Source organism: Hylobates moloch, unplaced genomic scaffold (genome assembly GCF_009828535.3).
Source record: "Hylobates moloch isolate HMO894 unplaced genomic scaffold, HMol_V3 SCAFFOLD_4, whole genome shotgun sequence".
Taxonomy (NCBI): domain Eukaryota; kingdom Metazoa; phylum Chordata; class Mammalia; order Primates; family Hylobatidae; genus Hylobates; species Hylobates moloch.
In genome coordinates, this window is record NW_026652279.1 from 93,761,718 (window position 1) to 93,789,536 (window position 27,819).

Genomic DNA, 27,819 nt, shown 5'->3' on the forward strand with positions numbered 1-27,819 from the left:
TGGACATTTGGGCCATTTCTACCTTATGGCTGTTATGAATAATACTATTGTAAACATTGTGGGGGCAAGCTTTTTATGGACATATGTTTTGTTTTCCCATGTGTATGTACTTTGGAGTGGAATTGCTGTTTAATCTTTTGAGGATCTACCAGACTGTTTTCCGGAGATGCACCATTTTATGTTCCTGCCAACAGTGTATGGCTGTTTCCATTTCTCTGCATCCCCATTGGTACTTGTTATCTGACTTTTCTGATTGTAGCCATTCCATTTTGGGTGTGAGGTGGTATCTCATCTCATTGTGGTTTTGATTTGCATTTCCCTGATGAGTAATGATGTTGAGCACCTCTTTATGTACTTATTGGCCATTTGTGTATCTTCTGTGGAAAAATATCCATTCACATTCTTTGGCTGTTCTTTGAGTTGTCTTTTAATTGTTGTAAGAGTTTTTTGTTGTTGTTTTGTTTTTGTTTTTTCAAGACAGGATCTTGCTGTGTTATTCAGGCTGGAGTGTAGTGACATGATCATCCCTTGCAACTAACTCCTGGTCTCAAGTCATCCTCCCACCTCAGCCTCCGGAGTAGCTGGGAGTACAGGTGCATGCCCCTATCCCTGGCTAATTTTTTACTTTTCGCAGAGATGGGTTCTTGCTGTGTTTTGCCCAGGCTGGTCTTGAACTCCTGGCCCTCGGGATCCTCTTGCCTAGTCCTCCCAAAGCACTGGGATTACAGGCATTAGCCACCCTGCCTGGCCCTGTTGTAAGAGTTCTTTATATATTCTGGATACAAGTTTCTTGTTAGTTACGTTATTTGCTAATATTTCCTCCCATGCTATGGGTTGTCTATTCATTTTCTTGATGGTGCCATTTGAAGCACAAAATTTAATTTTGATTTTGATGAAGTCTAACTTCTCTAATTTTTTTTCTCTTTTCCTTTTTTTTTTTTTTGGAGACAGAGTCTTGCTTTGTCGCTGGATCTTGGCTTATGGCAACCTCCACCTCCTGTGTTCAAACGATTCTTGTGCCTCAGGCTCCCAAGTAGCTGGGATTACAGTTGCGCGCTACCACGTCCAGCTAATTTTTTCGTATTTTTAGTAGAGGTGAGGTTTCGCCATGTTGTCCAGGCTGGTCTTGAACTCTTGGCCTCAAGTGATCTGCCCACCTCGGCCTCCCAAAGTGCTGGGATTACAGGTGTGAGCCACAGCGTCTGGCCTGATTTTCTTCTTTTGTTGTTCATGCTTTTGGTGTCATATTTTATAATCCTTTGCCAAATCCCATGTCAATCCTTTGCCAAATCCAGTGTTTTCTTTTAAGAGTTTTCTGGGTGTTGCTCTTTTATATACTACTTTGATTTGTTTGGAGTTAGTCTTTTGTACATGGTTTGAGGTAAAGGTAACTTCATTCTTTTGCACGTGACTATCCATTTGTCCCAGTGCCAGTTGTTAAAAAGACTATTCTTTCTCTGTCGTTTGGAGTTGGCACCCTTGTTGAAAATCAGTTGATCAGAGATGTATGAGTTTCTGGATCTTCAATTTTAATTCATTGATTTGTGTGTTTGCCTCTCTGCCAGTACCACTGTCATGATTGCAGTCATAGCTCATTGCAGTCTGGTTCTCCTGGACTCAAGTGATCATTACACAGGTGAGCCACTGGGTCCGACCTCCATATGAATTTAGAATCAGCTCATCAGTTTCCATAAAATTAGCTGGGATTTTGATGGAGATCTCATTGAGCCTGTAGATCAGTTTGTGGAGTATTGTCATTTTAAGTGTTAAAGTCTTCCAGTCTGTGAACATGGTATGTTTTTCTCTGTGTTTAGATTTCCTCTAATTTCTTTTAGTAATATTTTGTAGTTTTCAGAGTTTTGAAACTCTGAAATGTTTTTCTGTTTTATATGTCTTTCTCTTTTTATTGTTAAATTGATTCTTACTTATTTAAATCATTTTGAATGCTACTGTGAATGGAGTTGTCTTATTTTCATTTTCAGATTGTTCAGGACAAGCATATATAAATACAATTAACTTTTTGCTTTATTTTAATTGATATAATTGTACATATTTGTGGGGTACAGTGTGATATTTTGATACAGGTATACAATGTGTAATGATCAAATTGGGGAATTAGCATATCCATCACATCAAACATTTATCATTTCTTTGTGTTGGGAATATTCAAAATCTGCTCCTCTATTTGAAAATATACAATAAATTGTTGTTAATTATAGTCACCCTGCAGTGCTGTAGAACAGGGATCTCCAACCCCTGATCTGTGGCCTGTTAGGAACTGGGCTGTACAGCAGAAGGTGAGTGTCCAGCGAGCAGCATTACTGCCTGAGCTTTGTCTCCTGTCAGATCAGTAGGTGGCATTAGATTCTCAGGAGCATGAACCCTGTTATGAACCGCGCATGTGAGGGATCTAAGTTGCACATTCCTTATGAGAATCTAATGCCTGGTGATCTGAGAACAGTTTCATCCTGAAACCATCCCCCACTAGTCCATGGAAACATTGTCTTCCACAAAACTGGTTCCTGATGCCAAAAAGGTTGGGAACTGTTGCTGTAGAACACTAGAACTTATTCCTCCTATCGAGCTGTCATTTCGTATTCATTAACCACCCCTTGGCTGCTCCTCCCACCCCCCACATCTGCAGCCTCTACTCTAGTAACCACTATTCTACTCCAGTTTTATGAGATCAATACAATTGATTGCTATGTATTAATTTTAGAACCTGCAACCTTGCTGAACTCATTTATTCTAGCAGTAATTTTTTAGTGGATTCTTTAGGGTTTTCTATATATAAGATCATGTTACATACAAATAAAGATAGGTTTACTTCTTCCTTTCAAATTTGGATGCCTGTTTTTCTAACTGCTGGCTAGAACCTATGGTACAGTATTGAATAGAAGTTAAGAGGGAATTTTCTTGTCTTTTTCCTAATCTTAGGGGAAAAGCATCCAGTGTTTTCGCTATTAAGTAAGATATTAGCTGTGAGTTTTTTATAGATGCCTTTTGTCAGATTGAGGAGCTCTTTTCCTCTTTTATTTTCTCAATTCTGTAAATCAACCTTTTCTTTTGTTAAGACAGGGTATTGCTCTGTTGCCCAGGCTGAAGTGCACTGCTGTGATCTTGTCTTACCACAACCCCTGCCTTCCGGGTGAAAGCGATTCTTCCATTTCAGTCCCCTGAGTAGATGGGACTACAGGCATGTGCCACGACGCCCGGCTAATGTTTTGTATTTTTGGTGGAGATGGGGTCTCGCCATGTTGCCCAGGCTGGTCTTGAACTCCTGAGCTCAAATGATCTGCCTTCCTCAGTGTCCCAAAGCATTGGGATTACAGACATGAGCCATTGTATCCGGCCCGTAAATACAATTTTTATTGTATTCAGAGAGGAATTCTTTTCTATTTTTGTCCTGTTGAGTGTTTTTATCATGACAAGGTGTTGGATTTTTGTCACCTGATTTTGTGTGTGTGTGTGTGTGTGTGTGTGTGTATTAAGATGATTCTGTGATTCTGGTTTTTTTATTCAGTTGATATGCTATTTTATGTTAACCCATTTCAACCTACCTCTTTTGTGCTGTTATTATTATTTATATTATATATATATATATATATATTTTTTTTTTTTTTTTTTTTGAGATGGAGTCTCTGTCACCCTGGCTGGGGCGCAGTGGTATGATCTTGGCTCACTGCAACCTCCACTTCCCGGGTTCAAGCAATTCTCCTGCCTCAGCCTCCCAAGTAGCTAGGATTACAGGTGCCTGCCACCACTCCTGGCTAGTTTTTGTATTTTTAGTAGAGACGGGGTTTCACTATGTTGGTCAGGCTGGTCTCGAACTGCTGACCTCATGATCTGCCCGCCTCGGCCTCCCAAAGTGCTGGCATTACAGGTGTGAGTCACCATGCCTGGCCTATAATATATATATATATATATATATATAGTTTTATACAGTTGCTTTTTAAATCAATTAAGAGAAGAAAGAAAAATATACATTTATAGTGTTCTTTATAATTAACAATTGCTGTTACAGGTACTCTTGTATGTTTTTTCATGTGGACTTTACTTGCTGTTTGAGAACACTTGCTTCTAGCCTGAACAACTTTCTTTATTTTATTTATTTATTTATTTATTTTTTGAGACGGAGTCTCGCTCTGTCGCCCAGGCTGGAGTGCAGTGGTGCAATCTTGGCTCACTGCAAGCTCCGCCTCCCGGGTTCACGCCATTCTCTTGCCTCAGCCTCTCCGAGTAGCTGGGACTACAGGCGCCCGCCACCACGCCCGGCTAATTTTTTTGTATTTTTAGTAGAGACAGGGTTTCACCGTGGTCTCTATCTCCTGACCTCGTGATCCGCCCGCCTCGGCCTCCCAAAGTGCTGGGATTACAAGCGTGAGCCACTGTGCCCGGCCAACTTTCTTTAGTACTTCTTGTAAGCTATGTCTATTAGCATAGGAACAACTTCTGTTAGGTTTTTGTTTTAGAAAAGCCTTTTTTTTTTTTTTTTTTTTTGAGATCGGTCTCTCTCTGTTGCCCAGTCTGGAGTGCAGTAGTGCGGTCACAGCTCATGACAGCTTCAACCTCTTGGGCCCAAGTGATTCTCCCACCTCAGTCTCCTGAGCAGCTTGGGACTACAGGTGCACACCACCAGGCCTGGCTAATTTTTAAATTTTTTGTAGAGATGGTGTCCCCTTGTGTTGCCTAAGCTGGTCTTGAACTACTGGGCTCCAGTGACCCTCCGTCCTCAGCCTCCCAAAGTGCTGGGGTTACAGGTGTGAACCACCATGCCCTTATGGGAAAGTCTTTATTTCACATTTAGATGGAAGCATTGGCAGATTTAGCATTCTTGGTTGATATTTTTTTCCTTTCTTTGAGCGCTTTGAATATGTTACCCCACTGACTCATAGCTACCAGGGTTTCTCTTAGAAGTCAGCCTTGCGTCTTAACTGGAGTTTCCCTTATAAGTGATGCATCCTCTTTTCTTGCTGCATCTTTTTGTCTTTGACTTTTAGGCATTTTTATTATCAAGTGTCTTGTTTGCTGATGTTTTTGTGTTTATGACATACACTTTTTTTCTTTTTTAAATGACATATATTCTTAAATTCTAGTTTATGCTAACTGCCTATATTTTTCAGTTAAGTACTTTTTAAAAAATTGGACACCTCAGTTATAATGTACCAATTTTGTTAGCTAGAATGTTTAGATTAATCCAGAATTGTTATGTCTCAGCTGATAATATAAAATATTACAAGCATTCTCATAGAAGACATTTGTAACTAAATTGGAAACAAACTAAAATAAAATGGTGATATGCATTCCTTTCCTGAGTTGTGTTTTGCTTAGATTAGGTATTATTCTACATGTAAAATTGTGCAGTGCTAGCTCTTTAAAAAGGCAGTGGCTCTGAGGATGTAGGCTGCGTGGAGTTTATACCATGATGTATTGGTTTCCTAGGGTCTTTCCTAACAGATACCGTAAACTGAATGGCTTAAACAGCAGAAATTGATCATCTTACAATTCTGGATTCCAGAAGTCCAAAATCAGCGTCTCACCAGGAGGATGCCTTCTCTGAAGGTGCTGGAGAAGCATCTGCCCCAGGCTTCGCTCCTTGCTTCCTGCAGCCTCAGGCATCCTTGGCTTGTAGATGGTCCTTTTTACCCTGTGTCTCTTCACGTCTTCCCTGTGTGTCTGTGTCCAAATTTCTCCTTTTCATAATAGCAGGATGCCAGTCATACTGGATTAGGGCTCACCTTCATGACCTCATTTTAACTTGATTACCTTTGTAAAGACTATTTCTAAATAAGGTTACATTATGAAGTACTGAAGATTAGGAGTTCAATTTATCTTTATTTAGAGGAGGGGGTGCATAGTTCAACGCATAACGGATGAATTAAAGGAATATTACCATCTTAAGTGCCTTCTGAAACAAGGTAGGAAATTAGGGAATCATACTTTTTCAAGGAAAGTAGCAATTGGTTCATTTTAGGTATCTTTTTAACTAACTCTAAACCTACTTATAAGCCAGCATTGGAGCTCTGCAGTGGTGGAACTTACAAGTTAATTTTGCATTAATCCTATAATGGCTGACATTTCCTAGAAGTGGGTGTAGTTAACTAATTGCTTGATTCTATCCTCTCCATAACTGCTCACTCCCCTGCCTACCTTACACCCCTAGCCTTTAACCCTGTGCATTATCACATAGGTGCTTTTTTTGAGATAGAGTCTGGCTCTATTGCCCAGACTGTAGTGCAGTGGCGTGATCTTGGCTCACTGCAACCTCTGCCTCACGGGTTCAAGTAATTCTCCTGCCTCAGCCTCCCGAGTAGCTGGGACTATAGGTGCCCACCACCACACCTGGCTAATTTTTGTATTTTTAGTAGAGACAGGGTTTCACCATGTTGGCCAGGCTGGTTTCGAGCTCCTGACCTTAAGTGATCCACCCGCCTTGTCCTCCCAAAGTGTGGGGATTACAGGGATGAGCCATTGTGCCTGGCCTAGTTACATAGGTACTTTTAAAAAAATTTTATTGTTTTATTGATTATAAAAAGTATAGTCAGTGTGTAATGTGATGTGTAAAAAGGTGTAAAGAAGAAACTGAAAGTCACCTATAACCATTAATAATTACTTGTAACTGGTATTGTTGTGAGTGTGCCCTCAGTTTGTTTATGGCAAACGTGATTTTTAAAACAAAATCTGGATCATTATTAAATATTTTCTTAACATTATTCTGTAGACAATTTCATTAATTATAAGGGCTAGTACTCTCAAGATTGTTTTTGCTTTTCTTCCATTTTGTAACCTCTTGGGGACCAAGACACATTTCTTTTCATTGTTTCTCATTTTCTCTATTGATAACAAAATTTTGTGGTATAGAATTACAGACTTTTGTTGATAAAGAAGGGACTTTGGGACAACTAGACCTTTATAAAAGTGACAAATGAGTATTGCAGGGGAACTAAATCTGAGATCATGATATTTCACAGTGATGAGCAGATTCTAAATGAACTCCTTCAGCACAGTAATTTAGATCGAAGTTAATGTGGGAGCTAGTTTGAGTTTAGGTTATTATTAAATGTCTTTCTAACTGAAAAGCTACTAAACTGGAATAACAGGCATTTGAAGAAAATCGTTATGCAGGAAGCCTAACTGATTGGTTTCTAAAGATGATTTTTTAAAGCCAGTTGTTGGGAGCTTGTTATTCATGTTCCATGGAAACAATGTTTAATTTCTTGGCCAAATGGGTAAGGTGTGTTTTAGCACTGTTGTTACTATAGTTCAACATTATGGAGAAAAGTTGATTCTTAGGAGCTACCATTGCCATTTGGAGAAAAATGTGGTCCAGAATTTCATGTTTTTTGCCACCTGTCATTCTTCAAGAAGGAAACTCACTGGGAAATACCTTACACTTCTATAGTTGAGGAGACCTGGGATTTGGAAGGAAAGGAGGAGGTTCAGTGAAGAGTGGGATGGCTGCATTTGATACAGAGCCCAAGACTTGTGTTCAAGTCCCCTCTGCTGCAGGGTCTCACTCTGTCGCCCAGACTGGAATGCAGTGGTGCGATCCTAGTTCACTGCAGCCTCAACATCCTGGGTTTAGGTGATTCTTCCACCTCCGCCTCCTGAGTAGCTGGGATTACAGGCACATGCCACCATGCCTGGCTGATTTTTTTTTTTTTTTTTTTCTTGTAGAGACAGGATTTTGCCCTATTACCCGGGCTGGTCTCGAACTCCTGGGCTTAAGGGATCTGCCTGTCTAGACCTCCCAAAGTGTTGGGATTACAGGCAGGAACCACCGTGCCCAGCTCCTACCGATTTCTAAAAAAAAAGAAAACTTCCAAAAAAAAGTTTTCTGTGGTCTTTCTGTTTTGTTTTTTTGAACCACAGTCATTCCATCTAGGTTCATGCTTTTGATTGTTATGTCTCTTTAGTCTCTTTTATTACTTTTTAAATTTTAATTTATCTACTTTGTTAAATGTATTTACATTTCTCATACTTAGTCTTTAGTCTCTTTTAATATATAGCAGTCTCAAGTTGACCCACCACCTCTTTTTTTTTTTTTTTAAAGAGCGTCTTGCCCTGTTGCCTAGGTTGGAGTGCAGTGGTGTGATAATACTAATAGCTCACTGCAGTCTTGACCTCCTGGGCTCAAGTGATCATCCTGCCTCAGCCTCTTGAGTAGCTAATATTACAGGTATGCACCACCATGCCTGGCTAATACTTTATTTTTTTGTAGAGGTAGGGGTCTCACTGTGTTGCCCAGGTGGTCTCAAACTGGGCTGAAGTGATGCTTCCACCTTGGTCTCCCAAAGCAGTGGGGTTACAGGTGTGAGCCACACACTTGTCTGACACTTTTTTTGGAGAGACAGAGTCTCACTCTGTTACCCAGGCTGGAGTGCAGTGGTGCAATCTTGGCTCCAACTTCAGCCTCCTGGGCTGAAGTGATCCTCCCACCTCAGCCTCCTGAGTAGCTGGGACTATAGTCATGTGCCACCACACCTGGCTAATTTTCGTGTTCTTAGTAGAGACAGGGTTTCACCATGTTGCCCAGGCTAGTCTCGAACTCCTGAGCTCAGGTGATCTGCCCAACTTGGCCTTCCAAAGTGCTGGGATTATAGGCATGAGCCACCGCACCTGGGCTGCCTCTGACTTTTTGAACAGATAAGACTGATTGTCTCACAGAATGACACTATCTGGATTTGTCTGAACATTTCTTCATAGTGTCTTTTAATTTGCTCTTCTATCCGTTATATTTTCTATAAAGTGGGAATTAGGTCTAAAGGCTTGATTAGACTGAGAGTAAACATTTTTGGGGAAGAATAATTTGTAAGTGATACTGTGTTCTTCATATTGCAGGTTATCGTGGAACATGATGGCAGTTGTATTACTCTGTGATGCTGAATTTGATAATTTGATTCAAGTGGAGACGACCAATGTCTTCATCATAAGGGAAATATTTCACTTTGCAATTACCATGTAATCCGAGGCATTTGGCAGTTGACCAATAGCTTGTTCTCCAGCACACCCATTGGTTATTAGAGCACTTACAGTTACTTTATTGGGTCTTGCAAAATGGTATTTTTCTAATTCTGTTGTTTTTTTCATGTTAATTGGTAGGCATTCCTCTGTAAAGAACTTTTTCTCATTAACTGGCGTTGAACTATTATTTCTTCAGAAAAGACAAAGTAGGTAATGAAGTCTTCAGTTGCCAAGTTTTTAGAACAAGGAATCAATGTGTTGCTCCCTACCCATGCTGTGAATGAGTTTTTCCCCTTTATTGTTCTTCTACTTTTTTGTGTCATGATAGATTTTTATTTATTCAGTGTTATAGTTGTTTGATAATCAATTACAATCATTCTTTTTGATGATGTTCAAATTATTCTCGATTTTGCCAGTGGAAACCCTCCAAGCTGACTACTCCTTTATTGTTCTTCCACTTTTTTTTTTTTTTTTTTTTTGAGACAGAGTCTCACTGTTGCCAGGCTAGAGTGCAATGATGTGATCTTGGCTCACGGCAACCTCTGCCTCCCCAGTTCAAGCGATTCTCCTGCCTCAGCCTCACAAGTAGCTGGGACTACAGGCATGTGGCACCACGCCCAGTTAATTTTTGTATTTTTAGTAGGGTGGGGTTTCACCATGTTGGTCAGGATGGTCTCAATCTCCTGACCTCGTGATCAGCCTGCCGCGGCCTCCCAAAGTGCTTGGATTACAGGCAACAGCCACTGCACCTGGCCTCTTCCACTTCTTTTTTGTGTCACGATAGATTTTTATTTATTCAGTGTTACAGTTTTTTGATAATAAATTACAATCATTCTTTTTGGTGATGTTCAAATTAGTCTCGATTTTGCTAGTGGAAGCCCCTCCAAACTGACTACTGTAATTTTTTTGATATATCTTGAATTTACAGAAAAATTGCAAGAATAATGCAAGAAGTTCCCAAATACCTTTTACCCAAATCCACTGATTGTTTATATTTTGCTAAATTTGCTTGACAAATGTATATTTGTGTGTACATTCATAAAAACTTAAGTGCACATTTCCCAATAACAGGGACATTCTCTTTCATAAACATGGTATAATTTAAAAAATCAACACTGTCATCTAATGCACAGCGTATTTTTAAAATTTAATCAGTTATCTCAGTAATGCCCAGTATCAAAGATTATCGTGCATTATATTTGTCATACATTTTTAGTGTCTTTTCATCATTATTCTTCAGCCTTTTTTCATCTTTATCGACTTGGACATTTTTGAGAAGTACAAGTCAATTGTTTGGTATACCGTTCCTCAGTTTGGGTTTGGCTGCTGTTTCTTCATGATTAGATTCAGGTTATACATTTTTTAGCAGACCATTTTTACTGGCCTGCCAGGCTTTTCACTGTCTTCACTGTCATTGCGTGTGTGTGTGTCTCTGTGTTTTTGAGACAGAGTCTCGCTCTGTCACCCAGGCTGGAGTGTAGTGGCACGATCTCAGCTCAGTGCAACCTCTGCCTCCTGGGTTCAAGCAATTCTCCTGCTTCAGCCTCGCAAGTGGCCGGGACTACAGGCACACGCCATCATGTACCATGCCCAACTAATTTTTGTTGGCCTCCCAAAGTGCATGATTACAGGCGTGAGCTACCACGCCCAGCCTCTTTCATTGTGTTTTGACTTCACCTCATCAGTTGAGATCAGGTGTGGAATTTTCCAGTTGTGGTGTTATGTTAGCACTCAAAAAGTCAGATTTTGGAACATTTTGGAGTTCCGATTTTCAAATTAGGGATGCTCAACCTCTACTAGTAGTAGGACTGTCATTCCTTCTCTGTGTTTTAGTTGGCATTCTGCTGCAAGAAAAATATTTCTTTTCTGTCTATTCATGTATTTTTTAGAGTAGCATGGACTTTTGTTTTGTTCATGTGACTCATTATTACTGATTTTGATACCCAAATTGTTCCTGATGGGACCAATAGCTTCAAGCTGGCTCCTGTGTTTGTTTGTCATGTTTTTATCATTCTTTGAGCACTTTCTAACTTCTTGGTATAAGATAGAATCATCTTGTATCTTCCTTTCTCCAGCCTTACATTCTAAAGTGTCTTGATTTCTTTTAGTGGAGAATGGTATTTAGAAACCAAGATGCCGACTCTATGTGTGCTCATTACTGCAGAGGTGTCACGGTTTTTAATCATACGTTCCTCTTAGTGGACATAGCAAGGAAATGTTTTAAAAAGTGACTTCACGGCCAGGCGTGGTGGCTCACGCCTATAATCCCAACATTTTGGGAGGCTGAGGTGGGCGGATCACCTGAGGTCAGGAGTTCAAGACCAGCCTGGTCAATATGGTGAAACCTGTCTCCGCTAAAAATACAAAGATTAGCCAGGCATGATGGTGCGCATCTGTAGTCCCAGCTACTTGGGAGGCTGGGGCAGGAGAATTGCTTGAACCCGGGAGGTGGTAGTTGCAATGAACTGAGATTATGCCACTGCACTCCAGCCTGGTGACAGAGCAAGACTCCATCTCAAAAAAAAAAAAAAAAAAAGTGACTTCACACTGAAAATTTTAAATCACATTAACCTCAGTGTTTTTTTTTTCTTCTTTGAATCTTCTATCTTTTTAATTGGAATAGCTACAAAAGGCTTTAGAGAGATTCTTGTGTGATGTTTCTGAAGTTCAGTAATACTCTAGTTTTAGTGTGTCATTTTGGCTGGAGAATCATTGTCAGCTGACTTGGACATAATTGTCAACTCTAATCTCTTGTTAGAGCAAATGAACATTTTGCAATTTGAAAAATTGGAATTTTAAGTTAAAATCTTTGAATTTATTATATCTAAAATTGCTTTATATATGAAGAAAGAATAGCATTAATCAAATTTCTGCTCTGTTTAGGAGTCGAAGTGCTGACTTACAGAGAAGACTTCAGTTTTGTTACTTATAAAATTAGGATAGTATCTTATAAGGTTATTTTGAGAGTACATGATGTATATAAAGTTCCTAGTAGAGTCCTTGGCCCAACCTAGGCACTTAATAAATGGTACCTAGACTATTACACTATTGTTATTGTGCCCTATAGTGTCTGTAGGCATAGAAGCATGAAAAAATACTTCTTTGCTTAATATTCCTTATTGATGTAGATTTAAGATTTCATATTCTAAAAGTTTTGACTGTGTTTTCATAACTGTGCTGAATTGAAAATAAAAATTTCACATAAATGTAAACCTCAATGGGTTTTCAGACGAACTACACCTAGGCAGCTAGCTCCAATATTAAGAAATAGAATGTCATCAGTACTTCTGAAACCACTGTTCCGCTCCCTCCAGTCACTACACAACATCTGTGCTTTCAGGGGACATTGCATGAGTTTTATGTCTTTTTGTTTATTATGCCCCACTCAAAACATGTAGAAAAAAAACTATTTTGGGGATTAGAATTGCATTAGATGAGAAACTTGAAATGAGCTTTGTCAATAGCTTTTTATATTGCATAGTGTAATTTTTAATGTAAGTACAATAGTAATGTATTTTGCAGGTAGGGAGTACAGTTTTAATTTTTATTTTACTCTGTTAGAGGGTAATTAGTAGAACCTTTTTGAGAAACAAGTATGTTAGAACACCTTTTTTACTATCACTTGTTTATTGCCTATGAGCAACAAAGGCAGAACCTCTGTTTCCTTTTCTGTAAGGGTAAGTCATAACTGTATCACCTGTCCTTAGCATAGTTCCTGGCACACATAAGCCGTATAAGAAAATGTTTTTAAAATAAATATGTGAATCAGTCTAGGCAAGTACATGTTAGCACTTGTATGTGACTTTACCTGCATTTATTTGTACATGAAAGAATTTAGGGTGGGACTTGCATGTATGAAATTGCTGTAGGAGAGCTCTATTTTCATTATCAGTTTATACAAGAGTGACTATATTTTCATTTTTGGGGGATGGAGTCTTGCTCTTTCTCCCAGGCTGGAGTGCAGTGGCGCGATCTCGGCTCACTGCAGCCTCAGCCTCCCAGGTTCAAGCGATTCTCCTGCCTTAGCTTCCTGAGTAGCTGGGACCACAGGCGCACAGAGCCATGCCCAGCTGATTTTTGTATTTTTAGTAGAGATGGGGTTTCACCATGTTGCCCAGGCTGGTCTCAAACTCCTGACCTCAGGTGATCCTCCCGCCTCCGCCTTCCAAAGTGCTGGGATTACAGGCATAAGCCACCACACCCAGCCAAGAGTGACTATTTTAAAAAACAATTTGATGCTAGTATGTAGCATAAGCTGTAGGAAAATTACAGTTGTAGGAATATAGGGTATATCAGCATTATAGAAATGAATTACTCAGATGAAGAGTAAGGTATGAATCGATACATAGAAAGCTCTGTTAAGTGTGTCTGCGTGTTAGGTATTGTACTTTGATCTGTATGTTGAACTGGTTTCCCAAAGAAATGATAAATCTGGGAAAAGTCCAGCAAAATGTTACTGATATTAGAAATGGATGCAATAGTAACAAACTAAAAAGAATAAGAATCTTCCTTGGAAAGATACTGGTTAATATATAGGATGCGATTGTAAGGCTGAATGATCATACACCTTACTGTTGAAACTGGGACACTTTGGGAATGGAAAAGCGTGCTATTAATTATGCCATGACAACTGGTGCAAACTGTTTCTGGCAAAGTGGGACACATGGTCACTCTGTTATAGGGTGAATATGGGTTTCTCTGTTGTATCCTGGAATTCTAGAATTAATATTTCTTTTAAACTCAAAGGGAGTAATAGTAGAATAACTAAAAAGGCAAACACTACCCGAAACATAGCAAATGTGGCGCTTTCAAACTGAAAATACGAAAAAAATTGTAGGAAAACAGCCTGTCACATGGGAAGAGTGACACCATCTTGAAGTGAAACCAGTCATAATGACCAGTGTTTGACTCCTGCATACCAAGGCTTTCCTGCAGCAAGGTCAAAAACAATGCCTGTAGCATTGATAATGCCTCATGGAGGTGCTTATCTAACCTCTCCAGTGGTCACAGGTTTCCTAAGAAAGTGTGAGGCATGTCAAGCTGCACATGTGTTTGCCCTAAAAGCTTGCTCTGTAAAGGGTGATTTCTGGAGGGTGATACAGGGGATACACCATCTCTCAGCTGCTCAAGACATTGCTTCTGTTCATAAATTTACCATCTGAGCCTTTCCTGGAATTTTCAGGCCTTTAATAGACTTGTTGATAAGTCCCTGTTAAATTTTTCTTTCTGAGAAACTGGATTTATTAGCCACTTTCTTCGGCCTCTCAGCTCCGAGCCTTTCGGAGTATGTTTGCCATATAGGAGCAAAAGCTTATAGTTAAATGGATGATAGTAGTATTCTTCTGTGCTGTGTAACAAATTATCACAAATTTAGCAGCTTAAGTGAACTCATGTTATATAACAGTTTCTGTTGTAGGTAAGCCGTGCCCTCTGCAAGGCTGTACTCAGTGTGTTGGCCAGGGCTCAGGTCACATCTGCAGTTGCAACTGGTAATGGATCTGCTTTCAAGCTCACTTAGGGTGCTGGCTGAATGTTTTCTTGCAGCTGTTAAGACTAAGTGAAGGCTCTAGGCTTTTTCCGGTTGCCAGTTGGCAGCTGCCCTCAGTGCTGAGAGGCCGCCTACGGTTCCTTGCCATGTGGCCCTCTCCATAAGCCCTCTCAGCACAGCAGCTTGCTCCTTCCAAGCCAATGAGGGAATCAGGGAGCAAGTCTGCCAGCAGTATGGAGTCTTATATAATGTCACATAGTCACAGAAGTGACATCCCATCTCCTCCATCATTTTCTACTGGTTAGAAGCAATTCACACGTCCTGCCCATATTCCATGGGAGGCAATTATACAAAGGCATGGGTTGAGATCGGGGGAACACTTTAGTTTCTGCCCACCACAGCACTGCATTCACAATAGCTTATCAGTGAGAAGTCTCTGACTGAGGTTTAATCAGTGTATCTTACTTATGATTATTCTTGTGAAATCTGGTATAGTTTGTTAGAACATGTCTACTTTCATTTAAGTATACATCTATCTATTTACAGCACTTTAAAATTCATTTTTGATGGTGAGCACAGTAAGTACTGTGGCTTGGGATAGCATATCCATTTCTATAATATTGACTTTTTTTTTGTTTGCTAATACCCCCACTTAATAGATCATTGATAACTGAGTCTTTTTATAAAGCGGATTGAAGATGGCTGATTTATTATGACTTCTATCATGTATAATCATGACCTATCTCTAAACGTAATTAAAGTGTTCAGGTTCTTCTTTAATGACACCTAGAATTATTGTTTACTTGAGGTTGTTTTAGGCTCATGAGGCTTCCTTGGACAACCCTTTGTTCAAAATGAAGGAATTGAGGGAATATATTTTATAATATGGAAGACTACTGGCACACATCAGCTAATGTGAAGGGGTGTCTCTTTCTGAACAAATGCAGTAGTTATATTTGTCACTTATTTGGCAGTTAATCATGTATTTTGCTTTAACCATATCTAGTGTTTTTTTTATTATGGGAAAACTTAAATGTATATTGAAGTAGACAAAATAGTATTATGTACCCCCGAGTACCTATCATGCTTTAGTTAACGCAAAAAACATCTCTTGACCAATGTTGTGTCTTTTTCACTCCCTCTAACTTAAACCTTCCCAGATTCTTTAGGGGCAAATCCCAAATATCATTTTATTACTTAAATATTGTATTTTTACCTTTTTAATATGTTTGATCTAGGTTCTCCTTTTTTTATACTGAATGCTCCCTGAGCATATGGACCATATAATGCATATTTCAAGTTTTAGCTTAGTGATGCCTTGTGGGTGGTTAGTACATATTTGGAAAGCTACACATAAGTATACGCTTAGAAGTCAGAAAAGTCTCTCTTCTCTAATTTAATGTGAGTTGACTCTACAAACTAACCTAGGATAAGTTACCTATCTGTTCTCTCCACTGAAGAAAAATTTCACTTTTTTGAATTACCTAAAGGGTATGTATGTATGTATGTATGTAGGTATGTATTTATTTATTTGAGGCGGAGTTTCATTCTTGTTGCCCAGACTGGAGTGCAGTGGCGTGATCTTGGTTCACTGCAACCTCCGCCTCCCTGGTTCAAGCGATTCTCCTGCTTCAGTCTCCTGAGTAGCTGGGATTACAGGCATGCACCACCATGCCCGGCTGATTTTTGTATTTTTAGTAGAGATGGGGTTTCACCATGCTGGCCAGGCTTGTCTCGAATTCCTGACCTCAGGTGATCCACCTGCCTCAGCCTCCCAAAGTGCTGGGTAATTACAGGCGTGAGCACCACGCCCGGCCAAGGGTCTTTAATAAGGTCTGTTTTCTTCTTGTTGTAGACTTGGACTTAGGAGCCTTGAAGTTTTGGTGCTTCTCTAACAGTCACAGTTTGTTTTGAAAGGAAGGCAGTGGGTTAAACAGAACATGGAAAGTGGTTTACTTTATTGTAATCACCTAACTCTCCCACTCCTAGCAGTGTGACAGATAATTAGGGTCTGTTTAAAATAATATTTTGATCTCAGGGCAGGAATCATTTGAGAATCCTACAGCAGAACCCATGGTGCTGCCTGAATTCTATGTAAAATGAGTCCTGTTAAAACAAAGTTCATACGTTTTGGGACAGGATATTTTAAAATTCAACTTGGGAAGTAAAGAAAAGCATGTTTTCCTTCTTTGTTGCCTTCTCCCCTCCCTAGCTAGCTTCTGGCAGTAAGTGTTTATATGTAGTTATATACCCATATGTATAATAGCAGCAGATTTGTAATTTATATGTTCTTTAGACTAATATTTATTTAATTTATTTTTTGAGACAGAGTCTCACTCTGTCACCCAGGCTGGAGTGCAGTGGCACAATCTGGGCATACTGCAACCTCTGCCACCCTGGTTCAAACAATTTTCATGCCTCAGCCTCCCTAGTAGCTGGGATTACAGGCGTGTGCTACCATGCCCGGCTAAGTTTTTTGGATTTTTAGCAGAGATGGAGTTTCACCATGTTGGCCAGGCTGGTCTCGAACTCCTGGCCTCAAGTAATCCATCTGCCTCAGCCTCCGAAAGTGCTGGGATTATAGGCGTGAGCCAGCATGCCCGGCCTCCATAGACCCAATATTTAAACGTTTGAGTATATAAATGTTTAGGGATTTAGATATAATTAAAAGTTTACTTAAAAAAATTTATAAATGTTGTTACGATAGAGATTTGAGATCAAACAAAATAAATTCTAAATGTTTTCATTTTATGATTATTTATCTGAGACAGGGTCTTGCTTTATTGCCCAGGTTTTGTGGTCTCAGCTCACTGCAATCTCTGCCTTCAGGTATTGATTTTTTCCACCTCAGCTTCCTGAGTAGCTGGGACTATAGATGCACTCCACCATGCCAGCTAATTTTTGTATTTTTTTTTTAGTAGAAATGGGGTTTCACCATGTTGCCCAGGCTGGTCTCAAACTTCTGGGCTCAAGGGATTTGCCCATCTCGTCCTCCCAAAGTGCTGGGATTACAGACATGAGCCACGGCACCTGGCCTCGTTTTAGGATATATTTTTATTTGAACTGTTCATAGATATCTTCAGCATCTGTGAAACATTTAGTTAGATCATGTCTACTTTCATTTAGGTGTACATCTGTTTACAGCACTTTAAAATTCATTTTTGATGGTGTCAGTCAGTGAGTATGGCTTGGGATAGCATTTCTATTTCTATAATATTGACAATTTTTTTTTGTTTGCTAATATTCCCACTTAATAGATCATTAATTACTGACCTAGTCTTTTTATAAAACTGATTGAAGATGGCTTATTTATTATGACATCTATCTTGTACAATCATGACATCAAATCTCTAGGCATAATTAATAAAGTGTTCAAGTTCTTCTTTAATGGCACTCATAATTGTTTATTTGAGGTTGTTTTAGGCTCATGAGGCTTCCTTGGACAACCCTTTGTTGTTCAAAATGAAGTAATTGAGAGAGTATATTTTGTAATATGGAAGACTTTAGGGGACCTGATTAGAAAGTAACTTCTCTTTTCTGACAGATTTGGGAGAAAGCTTACCTTTTATGTGGGCATGGCAAAGTATGTTTTCTCACCTTGAAATTCATTGAAATTTTATTTTTCCACCCTCTCAGTTGCTGACTTATTCTCCCCTTTTTTTCTGTGTCTCTTTTCAGAATATAATGGAAAATGAGCTTATCTGGCAAGCCAAATGTGATAGAGAAATTTTAGAAATTGAACTGCTTTTGATCAAAACACTTTCTTTTATGCTACCTTTCTCCAAATTCTGTCCTATAAGTTGTTAGTAACCCTATAGAGAGAGCTTCTTTAGTCTTTTTCATTTATAGGGCAGTCACACATTTCAGTCATAATGTGTGACTAATTAAACATTTATTTTTCACAGGGTCTGGCTCTGTGACCCAGGCTGGAGTGCAGTGGCATCATCATAGCTCACTGCAGCCTTGAACTCCTGGGCTCAAGCCATCCTCCTGCCTCAGGCTCTCAAGTAGTTAGGACTACAGGCATGTACCACCTAATGGGCACGCCCAGCTGATGTTATTATTTTATTTATTTAGAGATGGGATTTCACTATGTTGCCCAGGCTGGTCTCAAGTTCCTGGGCTCACGTGATCCTATTGCCTTGACCTCCCAAAGCGTTGGGATTACAGGCATGAGCCACCACTCCCAGCCCCAAATATTGCTTTATAAATTAGAATAAAATTAGGACATTTTTCTGAATATAATTTTTTTTTTTACATTTCTATATGTAGTATTTAAGAAAACATTGTTGGTGATTATTATTGGAACAGTGGTGTGAATGAAACCTGCTTTGGTATGCGCTGAGAGTTTCCGATCAGATTTTAGCTCCAGTTATTTCTCCTATTATTGTAGTTTTTTTTTTTTGAGACAGAGTCTTGCTCTGTCGCCCAGGCTGGACTGCAGTGGCACGATATTGGCTCACTGCAAGCTCCGCCTCCCGAGTTCATGCCATTCTCCTACCTCAGCCCCCCTAGTAGCTGGAACTACAGGTGCCTGCCACCATGCCCGGCTGATTTTTTGTATTTTTTAGTAGAGACAGGGTTTCACCGTGTTAGCCAGGATGGTATTGTAGATGTTTATTAGCAAAGCTTTTTACGTAATTTAGATGATAATTTATATTCTGGGAAGAGTAGACTACTTTGAAGTAATACTATTCTTGTTAAACTGTGTTATAAAGGATACTGAGATCAGTTTAAGCCTGTGCACACCCATTTCTTCTAAAAATTTTATAGAAGTAACAGAAAGATGTCATGTGAGTGTGGTAAGTGTGGTGTTTGCGTTAAGTTTATTGAACTGTAATAGAGCTAGAGGATAGACTGTGTTATTAATGGATCAGATATTTTTGAGGATTCCTAGAGGATTGCAAGATAATAAATAGGATTAGAGAGACAACAGCTAGTAGAAAAAGTTACAGCAGGAGAGAGAATAATTAATAAGTGTTAGTTAACAGCTGACCCTGGGCTTCTTGAGAGAGCCCTGGTGGAAGCTTGAGTTTGGAATCAACAGTTCATAGTAGGAGCATGGCTGTGTTGCCATCACCATGGTAATTAAAGAAGTTCATTCAGAATAGCTGGCTCAATGGAGCCTCCTTTCTGTCCCCTTCAGAGTAGCTGGTATGCCAGGCTTTCACCTTTAGGATAAGGTCTTGCCAGAAAGTGGGTGATCTTTTGTCTGAGGAGAGCATGAGAGTGGAGAGAGCAGAGAAGAGCTCATAGCAGTGTGGTTTTTACAGCAGACACAGGACAAGGACATTCCTATTCTCAGAGTACTGCTCTTCTTGTTAACGTGCCCACCAGCTCCTCACACACACAGAACTTGAAACCAACGATCTTTTAGGACAGCCAGACCTACGCAAATGCAGAGGAAACCCTCATGAGATACTTAGACTAACCATCTTTCATTCACAAAGCGGAACAGCCAACCAGGGATTTCCAGACACTTGAGGACAACCAAGAGATTGAAACATGGAAGAGTCTCCTTCGAGGGGCAGTAATTTAATGAGTGAGGGCTATATTTCTGTTCCTTTGCCTTTTTTTTTTTTTTTTGCCTTCCTGTACTGCTTTTTATTGGAATGATATTTTATGTTTTGCTAGTAACCTATACATTTTTTAACACACATGTAACTAAAATTTTCATGTTTGAAGTTACTAAGATTTCTACTGGCCCCTCTCCACAAGCCAATCTCCTTTGCACACATTAGCTACCCTTCAAGTATCTACTTTCTAGTTAATTGCTTTTTGAATACACCAAAGATAAAGCATGGAAGATACAATTATAGGAGCAAATGTAAATGTTATAATCCCTGAATATATGAGTAAGTGGCTGGGAGGTGGAGGAAATGAGGGATAGCAGGAAAGGTGAATGTGCTTATTTCCTTTTGTTTCATAGCCCAGATTTCTTACGTGCTATATGAAAATTGGTAAATCTAGCTAAAGATTTAGATGTAGAACCAGTAGAAGCACTAGAACAATACTCTACCCAATGACACGTAATAAAAATTAGGAGGTGGCCTGTGGAAGGAGAGTTGGGAGGTAGTGTGTGTGTCAGTTTCTCTTCTTGCAAAAGCACAGAATTAAGAGCCGTTGACTGAGGCATGCAATATATTATTTAAAGTTATGATAATCATCATGAAGAACTAAAACTGTTAATGGGGATTGTCTCCAGGGAAATGAACCTTAAGAGAGGGAGTGGTGAATAATACTTTGAGTTTTATACCCTCTTTACAGTTTGAATTATTTTTAGATTGTGAACTTAGAGTACTTATAAAATAAAAGGTTTTATACAAAGCATATGAAAGGGATTTGGTGCTTGTTCTGATATTTTAACTGTCCATAGGAAGCTAACCTCAGACTTTTACATAGGTTAAAGAGTGGTCTCTTTTCCATTTACATAGTAGCTTTCAAAACCAAGTGTACTTGAACAAGGTACTTCACTCTACTGCTGCAAGTTTCCATCACGTTGCTCACTGGTAAAATGATTACTTAGAAAAATCCAAATGACTCATGTTTCTAGTCATACCTTTACATAATGCTTTACGTTTTACAGCACTTTCACATCCACTATTTGATTTCCATAACCCCGAGGTAGGCAGAGTAGGTATTTTCCTGTATGATATGGTGAGGAAACTAAGACTGAGAAAGTGACTCACCCAGAGTCACGTGGTTTGAGAAGTGGTGGTGGAGCTCACTGCTCACTGCTCACCCTCTCACCAGGAGGGTTTCACACCTGTGCAGCCTTCTGGATGGCTAAAGCCACTTCTGCTATGGCTAAAGTGTCTCTTACCAGTTTTTACCTTTCTTCTTTGTAATGTACCCACACTCAAGTTCCCATATTGATTGCTTCCTGCATTCTGAATTTGTATTCAAATTGTGTTTAACATATGTAAATCTGTTTATTTTAAAAAAATGAATTTTACTGCATTTTGAAAATGCCACACATAAACTTTGAGTGTCATTCAGCTCTTGTTATTTCTGTAGCTGCACAACACTATTCCTTCCTTACTTTCATGAACTGATCTTTTTATCCAGAATTTTTCTGACACCCTTGTTTTTAAGCATCATGGCTTGCTGAAGCAAAGTGGTGGAATTTAAATGTTGTTGCCTTCAAGAATTAGCTAATCTTTTGGACTTGTGATACTTGTGTGATCTTTTTGGACTTGTGATTTGGCCTCATTTGATCCCTGCAGAAATGGTTCTCATCCAGCAAATTTGGGATTTCAACAAGTGACTCACTGAAAAAACCATGTTAGTCATGGGGAAGTAAGCGTGCTCAGCTCTTGTTTGGGACCCCAGTGTAATACTGTTGATACGATTGATTTAATAATACCTTTGACTAGTCATTCCAGTGTCTGGAATTCCTCAGGGATGGTTTCTGTCAAATTCTTTTTTCCTGCAAATACACCATATTTTCCTTTTTTTTTTTGGCATGTTTTGTGATTTTTGTGTGTGTGTGTGTATGTGTGTGAGAACTGAACAGTTTGAATGTTGTAATGTGGTGACTCTGAAAATCAGATTCTCCAGCTCCTCAGTGATTGCTTTTTTGAGGCTTGCAGTCATCCATTTGTATAATGACTTTTCTAAACCAGTTTTACAAAGTCTGTATTCCTTGTTGTGTGTGGTCACTGAAGTTTCTGTCTTACTATCTCTGGACAACTATGACTTGATAGAGATTTAGTATAATGTCTGGATCCCCATCCCCCCTCAATAAAGGGAAAAAAACAAGAAAGGTTGCAGCCTAAGGGGACAGAAACAAAAGCAAGCATCTGTGCTGTTTCCCCAGGCTACTGCCAGACTGAGCAAAATGCACAATCCTAAATTGTTGAGGGCAAGGTTCCCGCTGCCAGCCCTGTTACTAGGCAGCTGCTCTAGGAGGTGGTCCTGTGCCCGCCTCTGGGGATGCTGAGGAGTAGGGAATAGTAGCTGGTTTGCATGCTGTGCTCTCTTCTCCCTTCATCAACCACTGCCCTGGGTGTTTAATGTCTGATTAGGTTCTAAGGTTCAGAATAGTTGATTCTGATGTATTTTTCAGCTTAATGGTTTTGGTGGAAGGACTAACCCTGGGAGCTTTCTGCCATTTTTCATGTTGGTCACTCCACTCGTATGTTTTGGATGTGACTATACTTCATGCCAGTTGCAGCCAGTTCTTTTCTACTTCCCCACCATTTATCAAACAGTGGTGCTTTCTTGTTGTTGAAGACACTGAAACTACATTAATGGAATAAAGTTCTTTGCAGCATTTCTCTAACATCCTTCACAAAAATTATGCATACATTTATTTTTATTTTCTATTATTACTATTAAGAGATAGGGTCTCACTCTGTCGCCCAGGTCATAGTTCACTGCAGCCTCGATCTCCTGGGCTTAATAGCTCCTCCTGCCTCGGCCTCCCGAGCAGCTGGGACTATAGGCGTGCTCCACAACATACTCTGTAGAGACAGGGTCTTGCCATGTTACCCAGCCTTCTCTAGAACTCCTGGCCTTAAGCAGTCCTCCTGCTCTGACTTCCCAAAGTGCTGGTATTATGGGCGTGAACCACTGCACCTGGCCTACGCATATCTTTAGAGTGACACTGTCATTTTATGAGCTGTTGATGGTGTGGTTACTAAGAATGGTTTTTATTTTTGCAGAACTTAAAAGTTGTTTTCAGTTCTTCCACAGTTTTATAGCTGGAAAATGGTAAGAGAGAACCACATTTTATAGGTCAGGGGAATCGAGGTCTAGAAAACAGGACTGACAGAGATGCTGCTTTGTTCTTTCCACTTAACTCTGGTTTAATATAATACTCCTGTTGTCTCAGTGACACAGAAAGAGCTACAGGTCACTTTCTTATTGTGGTAAGAATGAAGAACTCTTTCTGAGGCAGTTCACAATATGAATACCTTTTTTTCTTTGAAGTGTATGGAATATTCCGAGTATTTGATAAAACTATGTAAGTTTGATGATAATTTGCTTTTTATTAGGGTGAGTCGGAGTCCGCATATGGAATCTGGAGTATGAACTCTGTTACTATAAACTAAGTCAGTCCATAATGTAATTTGTTGATTTTGGGTTCACTTGAACTTAATAATACCTTGTATTTATATAGTGATTTTCTTCTCAGGAGTGGTAGGTACTTTACAGAGACTTTATTATACTATAACAGGTGTTGGGGAAAATAGAAGTGTTCATGTTTTTATAAGTGGAAAAGCATCAACACAGGTTTTCTCATTGAGCAGAATCACAGAAATCTGTTATCCAAGTCAGGTGTCTGAAGGGTACACAGGGTGGCAATCCAGGGATCCTTGCTTTTTATAGAGCTGAAACATTATTTGGTGGAATAGATGTAGAAATTATCAAGAATATGGTAGAAAGAGCTTGACGAAACATTCTTGTAATTTGTTCACCAAAGTGGGTGAATCCCTGCATTGAAGACAATGTGAAGATGCCGAAAAAACACATCTTGTCCACCCTTTTTGCCTTAGGTAAGGTGCCAGTTACGGAGTTCAGACATAGTTATGTTTTAAATGTTAGCTATCCATGAGAGTATCTTATTAATTTTTTGAAAGTTTTTTGTATTGTTAGGAAAGTAGGATCTGTAAAGTTTCATCATGCACTCAAGTATGTTGTTATGCTGAGTTTGGTCATATTTGAGAATTTTCCTTTTGATGTTATTGTTAAGCCAAATGTGAAGGCTTGACAGAGTGGTTCTTGGAAAAGCCAGTATTATTACTACTGTTACTTCTAACAGAGATGAAGTAATGAGATTTCTTTCAGTAGCTCATTGTCTCATTGTGAACATTTACAGATCAAAAGCTTGTTTTTTGTTTGTTTTTTTGGCATCCAGTGATCTTATGTTTCCATGTCTTGACTGAGTTAAAAGACTTAAGGTAAATCCGAATCTTCTTTTATTCTCTCTAAATATTCTCTATAACACATTAGCCATGAATTATGTGGTGAAACTTTTCATTGAAAATACTGAATAAAATAATTGGAATACTGTGCTTTTTGACATGTCTAACAGGAACATTGAGTTTCTAGTGGACATTTGAACTTTTGAAAGTTAAAATTACATGCCTGTTGGTATTGGCTTAGTTATTTAGCAATGAATTATAATATTGATTCAGATATGTAACTTGTTTTTTATTACATAAGTGGAGTCCTCTGAGTAAATTTAAATTTGCAGTTTTTTGCCCAGTGATTAATCATAGAATTGGATTTTTTCTGAACTGATTAGATGAGAAATTTACATGTTTAATATGTTACATATGTACTTCTGTGATGGCAGTTGAAGGAGAAAGTAAACTACTTTTAATTTCTTCTGGGAAGAAATTCAGTTTTTGAAAACTTGCCAGAAATCTTCCCTATCAGGTTGAAGATTTTTAGGAGTGATATGGAGGGTAGGTGGGAGAATGTATACACAAACATAAACACTACTGGACGGCAAAATTATATTGTTTCTCTTTCTTCCTGCAGTGGAACAAATGGTTTTCAGAAGACCTGTGATAGAGAGGAATAGAGGCAAAGGCCCTTTGATCATGTGATTATTAGAGCTTGATAATTGGTTGTACAATATTTCATTTCTCTCAGAGTTAGCAACATGTTCTAACTTCTCCATTAGTGTTGGCAGCTGAACCTCTCTGTTCCCTTTTGTGTCATTGGTACCATATCATATCTTACTGAGGGTCACTTTGCTTTGTGCCGATTTCTGATTTTAAGCTTTTGCAAGCTTCTGCCATGTGTACCGCAATGGTGCAATGCCAGTTTCAGGTCTAGACCCTTCTACTTTTTATAGTGCACATTTTAACTTTGATGGGATAGTTAAAAACTATGAGATTTCTTTCAGTAGCTCATTGTCTCATTTTGAACATTTACAGATCAAAAGCTTGTTTTTTGTTTTAACATAGAGGAGGCCACTAGAGGAAGTATAGATCAAGATTCTTAGGATGACTGCAGATCAGTGCAGAACCCCCAGATACTTTCCCTCCCAGCCACAGAAATTGTGTCAGGACTGTTTTTTGAAAGACTCATCTGAAGGAAGGAGTAATAGATGGCATTGTAGTTGGGATGGAGGAAGATGGGCAAAGGAAGTTTGCTTTGTGCCTGTTGTGCCAGGCATTGTTCTGAACATCTTCTATACATTTTTCACAGAAACAGGCCGTGTTGCAAGTCTTGTTTGCCCTTTTTTGCAGATTAGTAATTTGGAGCTCAAATGTTTAGAACAAATATTTGTTCTAAATTTAAACTTTGGTAACTCTACAGTAGTGCTGCTATTTTAGAATTGTAGCATTTTGGGTTTGCAATAGGTGCTATAAATCTGTTCTCCCGTCTTGCTGATGAGAAAACTGAGGCAGCGTTTTATTGCAGTGGCTCAGTAGTTTAGTTTATATTAGAATGGGGACAGGAACGCACCCTCCTGGTTTGAAGCCTGTCACTCAGTCCCCTGCCCAGCCTGCAGTTGGAACGTTTAAATGCCTACTCTTTGTAGTTCAGGGCTTTCATTGTACCAACATGAAAAGCTATAATGAAAATACCCCTGAAGAAAGAGTCAAAGCCTGGCTCGTTTAGTTCCATCTGTTTGTGCTATTCCTTTCTGTTTGTTAGTTTTCCTTCTCACAGGCCCCTCAGTTGCAGGCCTGTTGGAGTTTGCTGGAGGTCCACTCCAGAGCCTGTTTGCCTGAGTATCACCAGCAGAGGCTGCAGAACAGCAAATATTGCTGCCTGATCCTTCCTCTGGAAGCTTTGTCCCAGAGGGGCACCCGCCTGTATGAGGTGCCTGTCGGCCCCTACTGGGAGATGTCTCCCAGTCAGGCTGCACTCCCAGTCAGGGACCCACTTGAGGAGGCAGTCTGTCTGTTATCAGAGCTCGAAACCCCCAGCTGGGAGAACCACTGCTCTCTTAGAGCTGTCAGGCAGGGACGTTTAAGTCTGCACAAGCTGTCTGCTGGCTTTTGTTCAGATATGCCCTGCCTCCAGAGGTGGAATCTAGAGAGGCAGTAGGCCTTGCCGAGCTGCGGTGGGCTCCGCCTAGTTCAAGCTTCCCTGCCGCTTTATGCTGTAAGCATAGAACCACCTACTCAAGCCTCAGCAATGGCAGACGCCCCTCCCCATGCCAAGCTCCAGCGTCCCAGGTCAATCTCAGACTGCTGTGCTAGCAGCGAGCAAGGCTCCCTGGGCGTGGGACCCGCCAAGCCAGGCACGGGAGGGAGTCTCCTGGTCTGCCGATTGCAAAGACTGTCGGAAACGCACAGTATTTGGGCAGGAGTGTACCCTTCCTCCAGGTACAGTGACTCACAGCTTCACTTGGCTAGGAAAAGGAAATCCCCTGACCCCTCGCGATTCTCGGGTGAGACGACACCCCGCCCTGCTTCCGCTCACCCTCCGTGGACTGTCTCCGCTGTCCAGCCAGTCCCAGTGAGATGAACCAGGTACCTCAGTTGGAAATGCAGAAATCACCCGCCTTCTGCATCGATCTCGCAGGGAGCTGTAGACCGGAGCTATTCCTATTCGGCCATCTTGGAAGCGACTCTCGGTTCCATCTGTTTGTGAAGCTTTTCCAAGTTCTCTAGCACTCAGTGTTGTTCCTGTCCAGACTTGCTATAGTACATCCTGTGTTGTGACATAGTTTTGACACTTATTCTCTCTCTCTTTTTTTAAATTAATTAATTTATTTTTTTTGAGACGGAGTCTCGCTCTGTCGCCCAGGCTGGAGTGCAGTGGCGCAATCTCGGCTCACTGCAAGCTCCGCCTCCCGGGTTCACGCCATTCTCCTGCCTCAGCCTCTCCGAGTAGCTGGGACTACAGGCGCCCGCCACCACGCCTGGCTAATTTTTTGTATTTTTAGTAGAGACGGGGTTTCACCGTGGTCTCAATCTCTTGACCTCATGATCCTCCCGCCTCGGCCTCCCAAAGTGCTGGGATTACAAGCGTGAGCCACCGCGCCCGGCTTGACACTTATTCTCTTATCTCTACATCTTTAAATTTATTTTTAAATGGATTTTTATTTATATGTGATCATGAAAAGCTGATTTTTATTCAGTCTCTACTCCCCAGTTGAATTATGATTTTGAAATTTTTCTTATGCTTTTGTATATAAAATTTAAAAAATTTCAACTTAGTGTGAGAAATAATATGAGACCCAATACATACATACATACTTATATATTGAAACAAAAGTTTCAGAAGCCTTTGTTTACTCCTAATAAAAATGTGTATCTGATCTGTTTTACTGAAAAAGAAGATGGTAGTGGTCCACTGCAAAGATCTCACCACTCAGTAATGGGTGCCACACTTTAAAAGTCATGTTCTCCAGTTACTAGCACAGGGCTAGAGAGAACACAGCTAGTCAGATA

At 39.9% G+C, this 27,819-nt stretch overlaps 1 protein-coding gene across 5 annotated transcripts in view; it reads left to right on the forward strand.

Annotated features, from left to right (window-relative positions):
- The window catches only part of USP12 (ubiquitin specific peptidase 12), a 111,450-nt gene that overhangs the window by 24,897 nt on the left and 58,734 nt on the right, over window positions 1-27,819 (forward strand). The window lies entirely within an intron of this gene.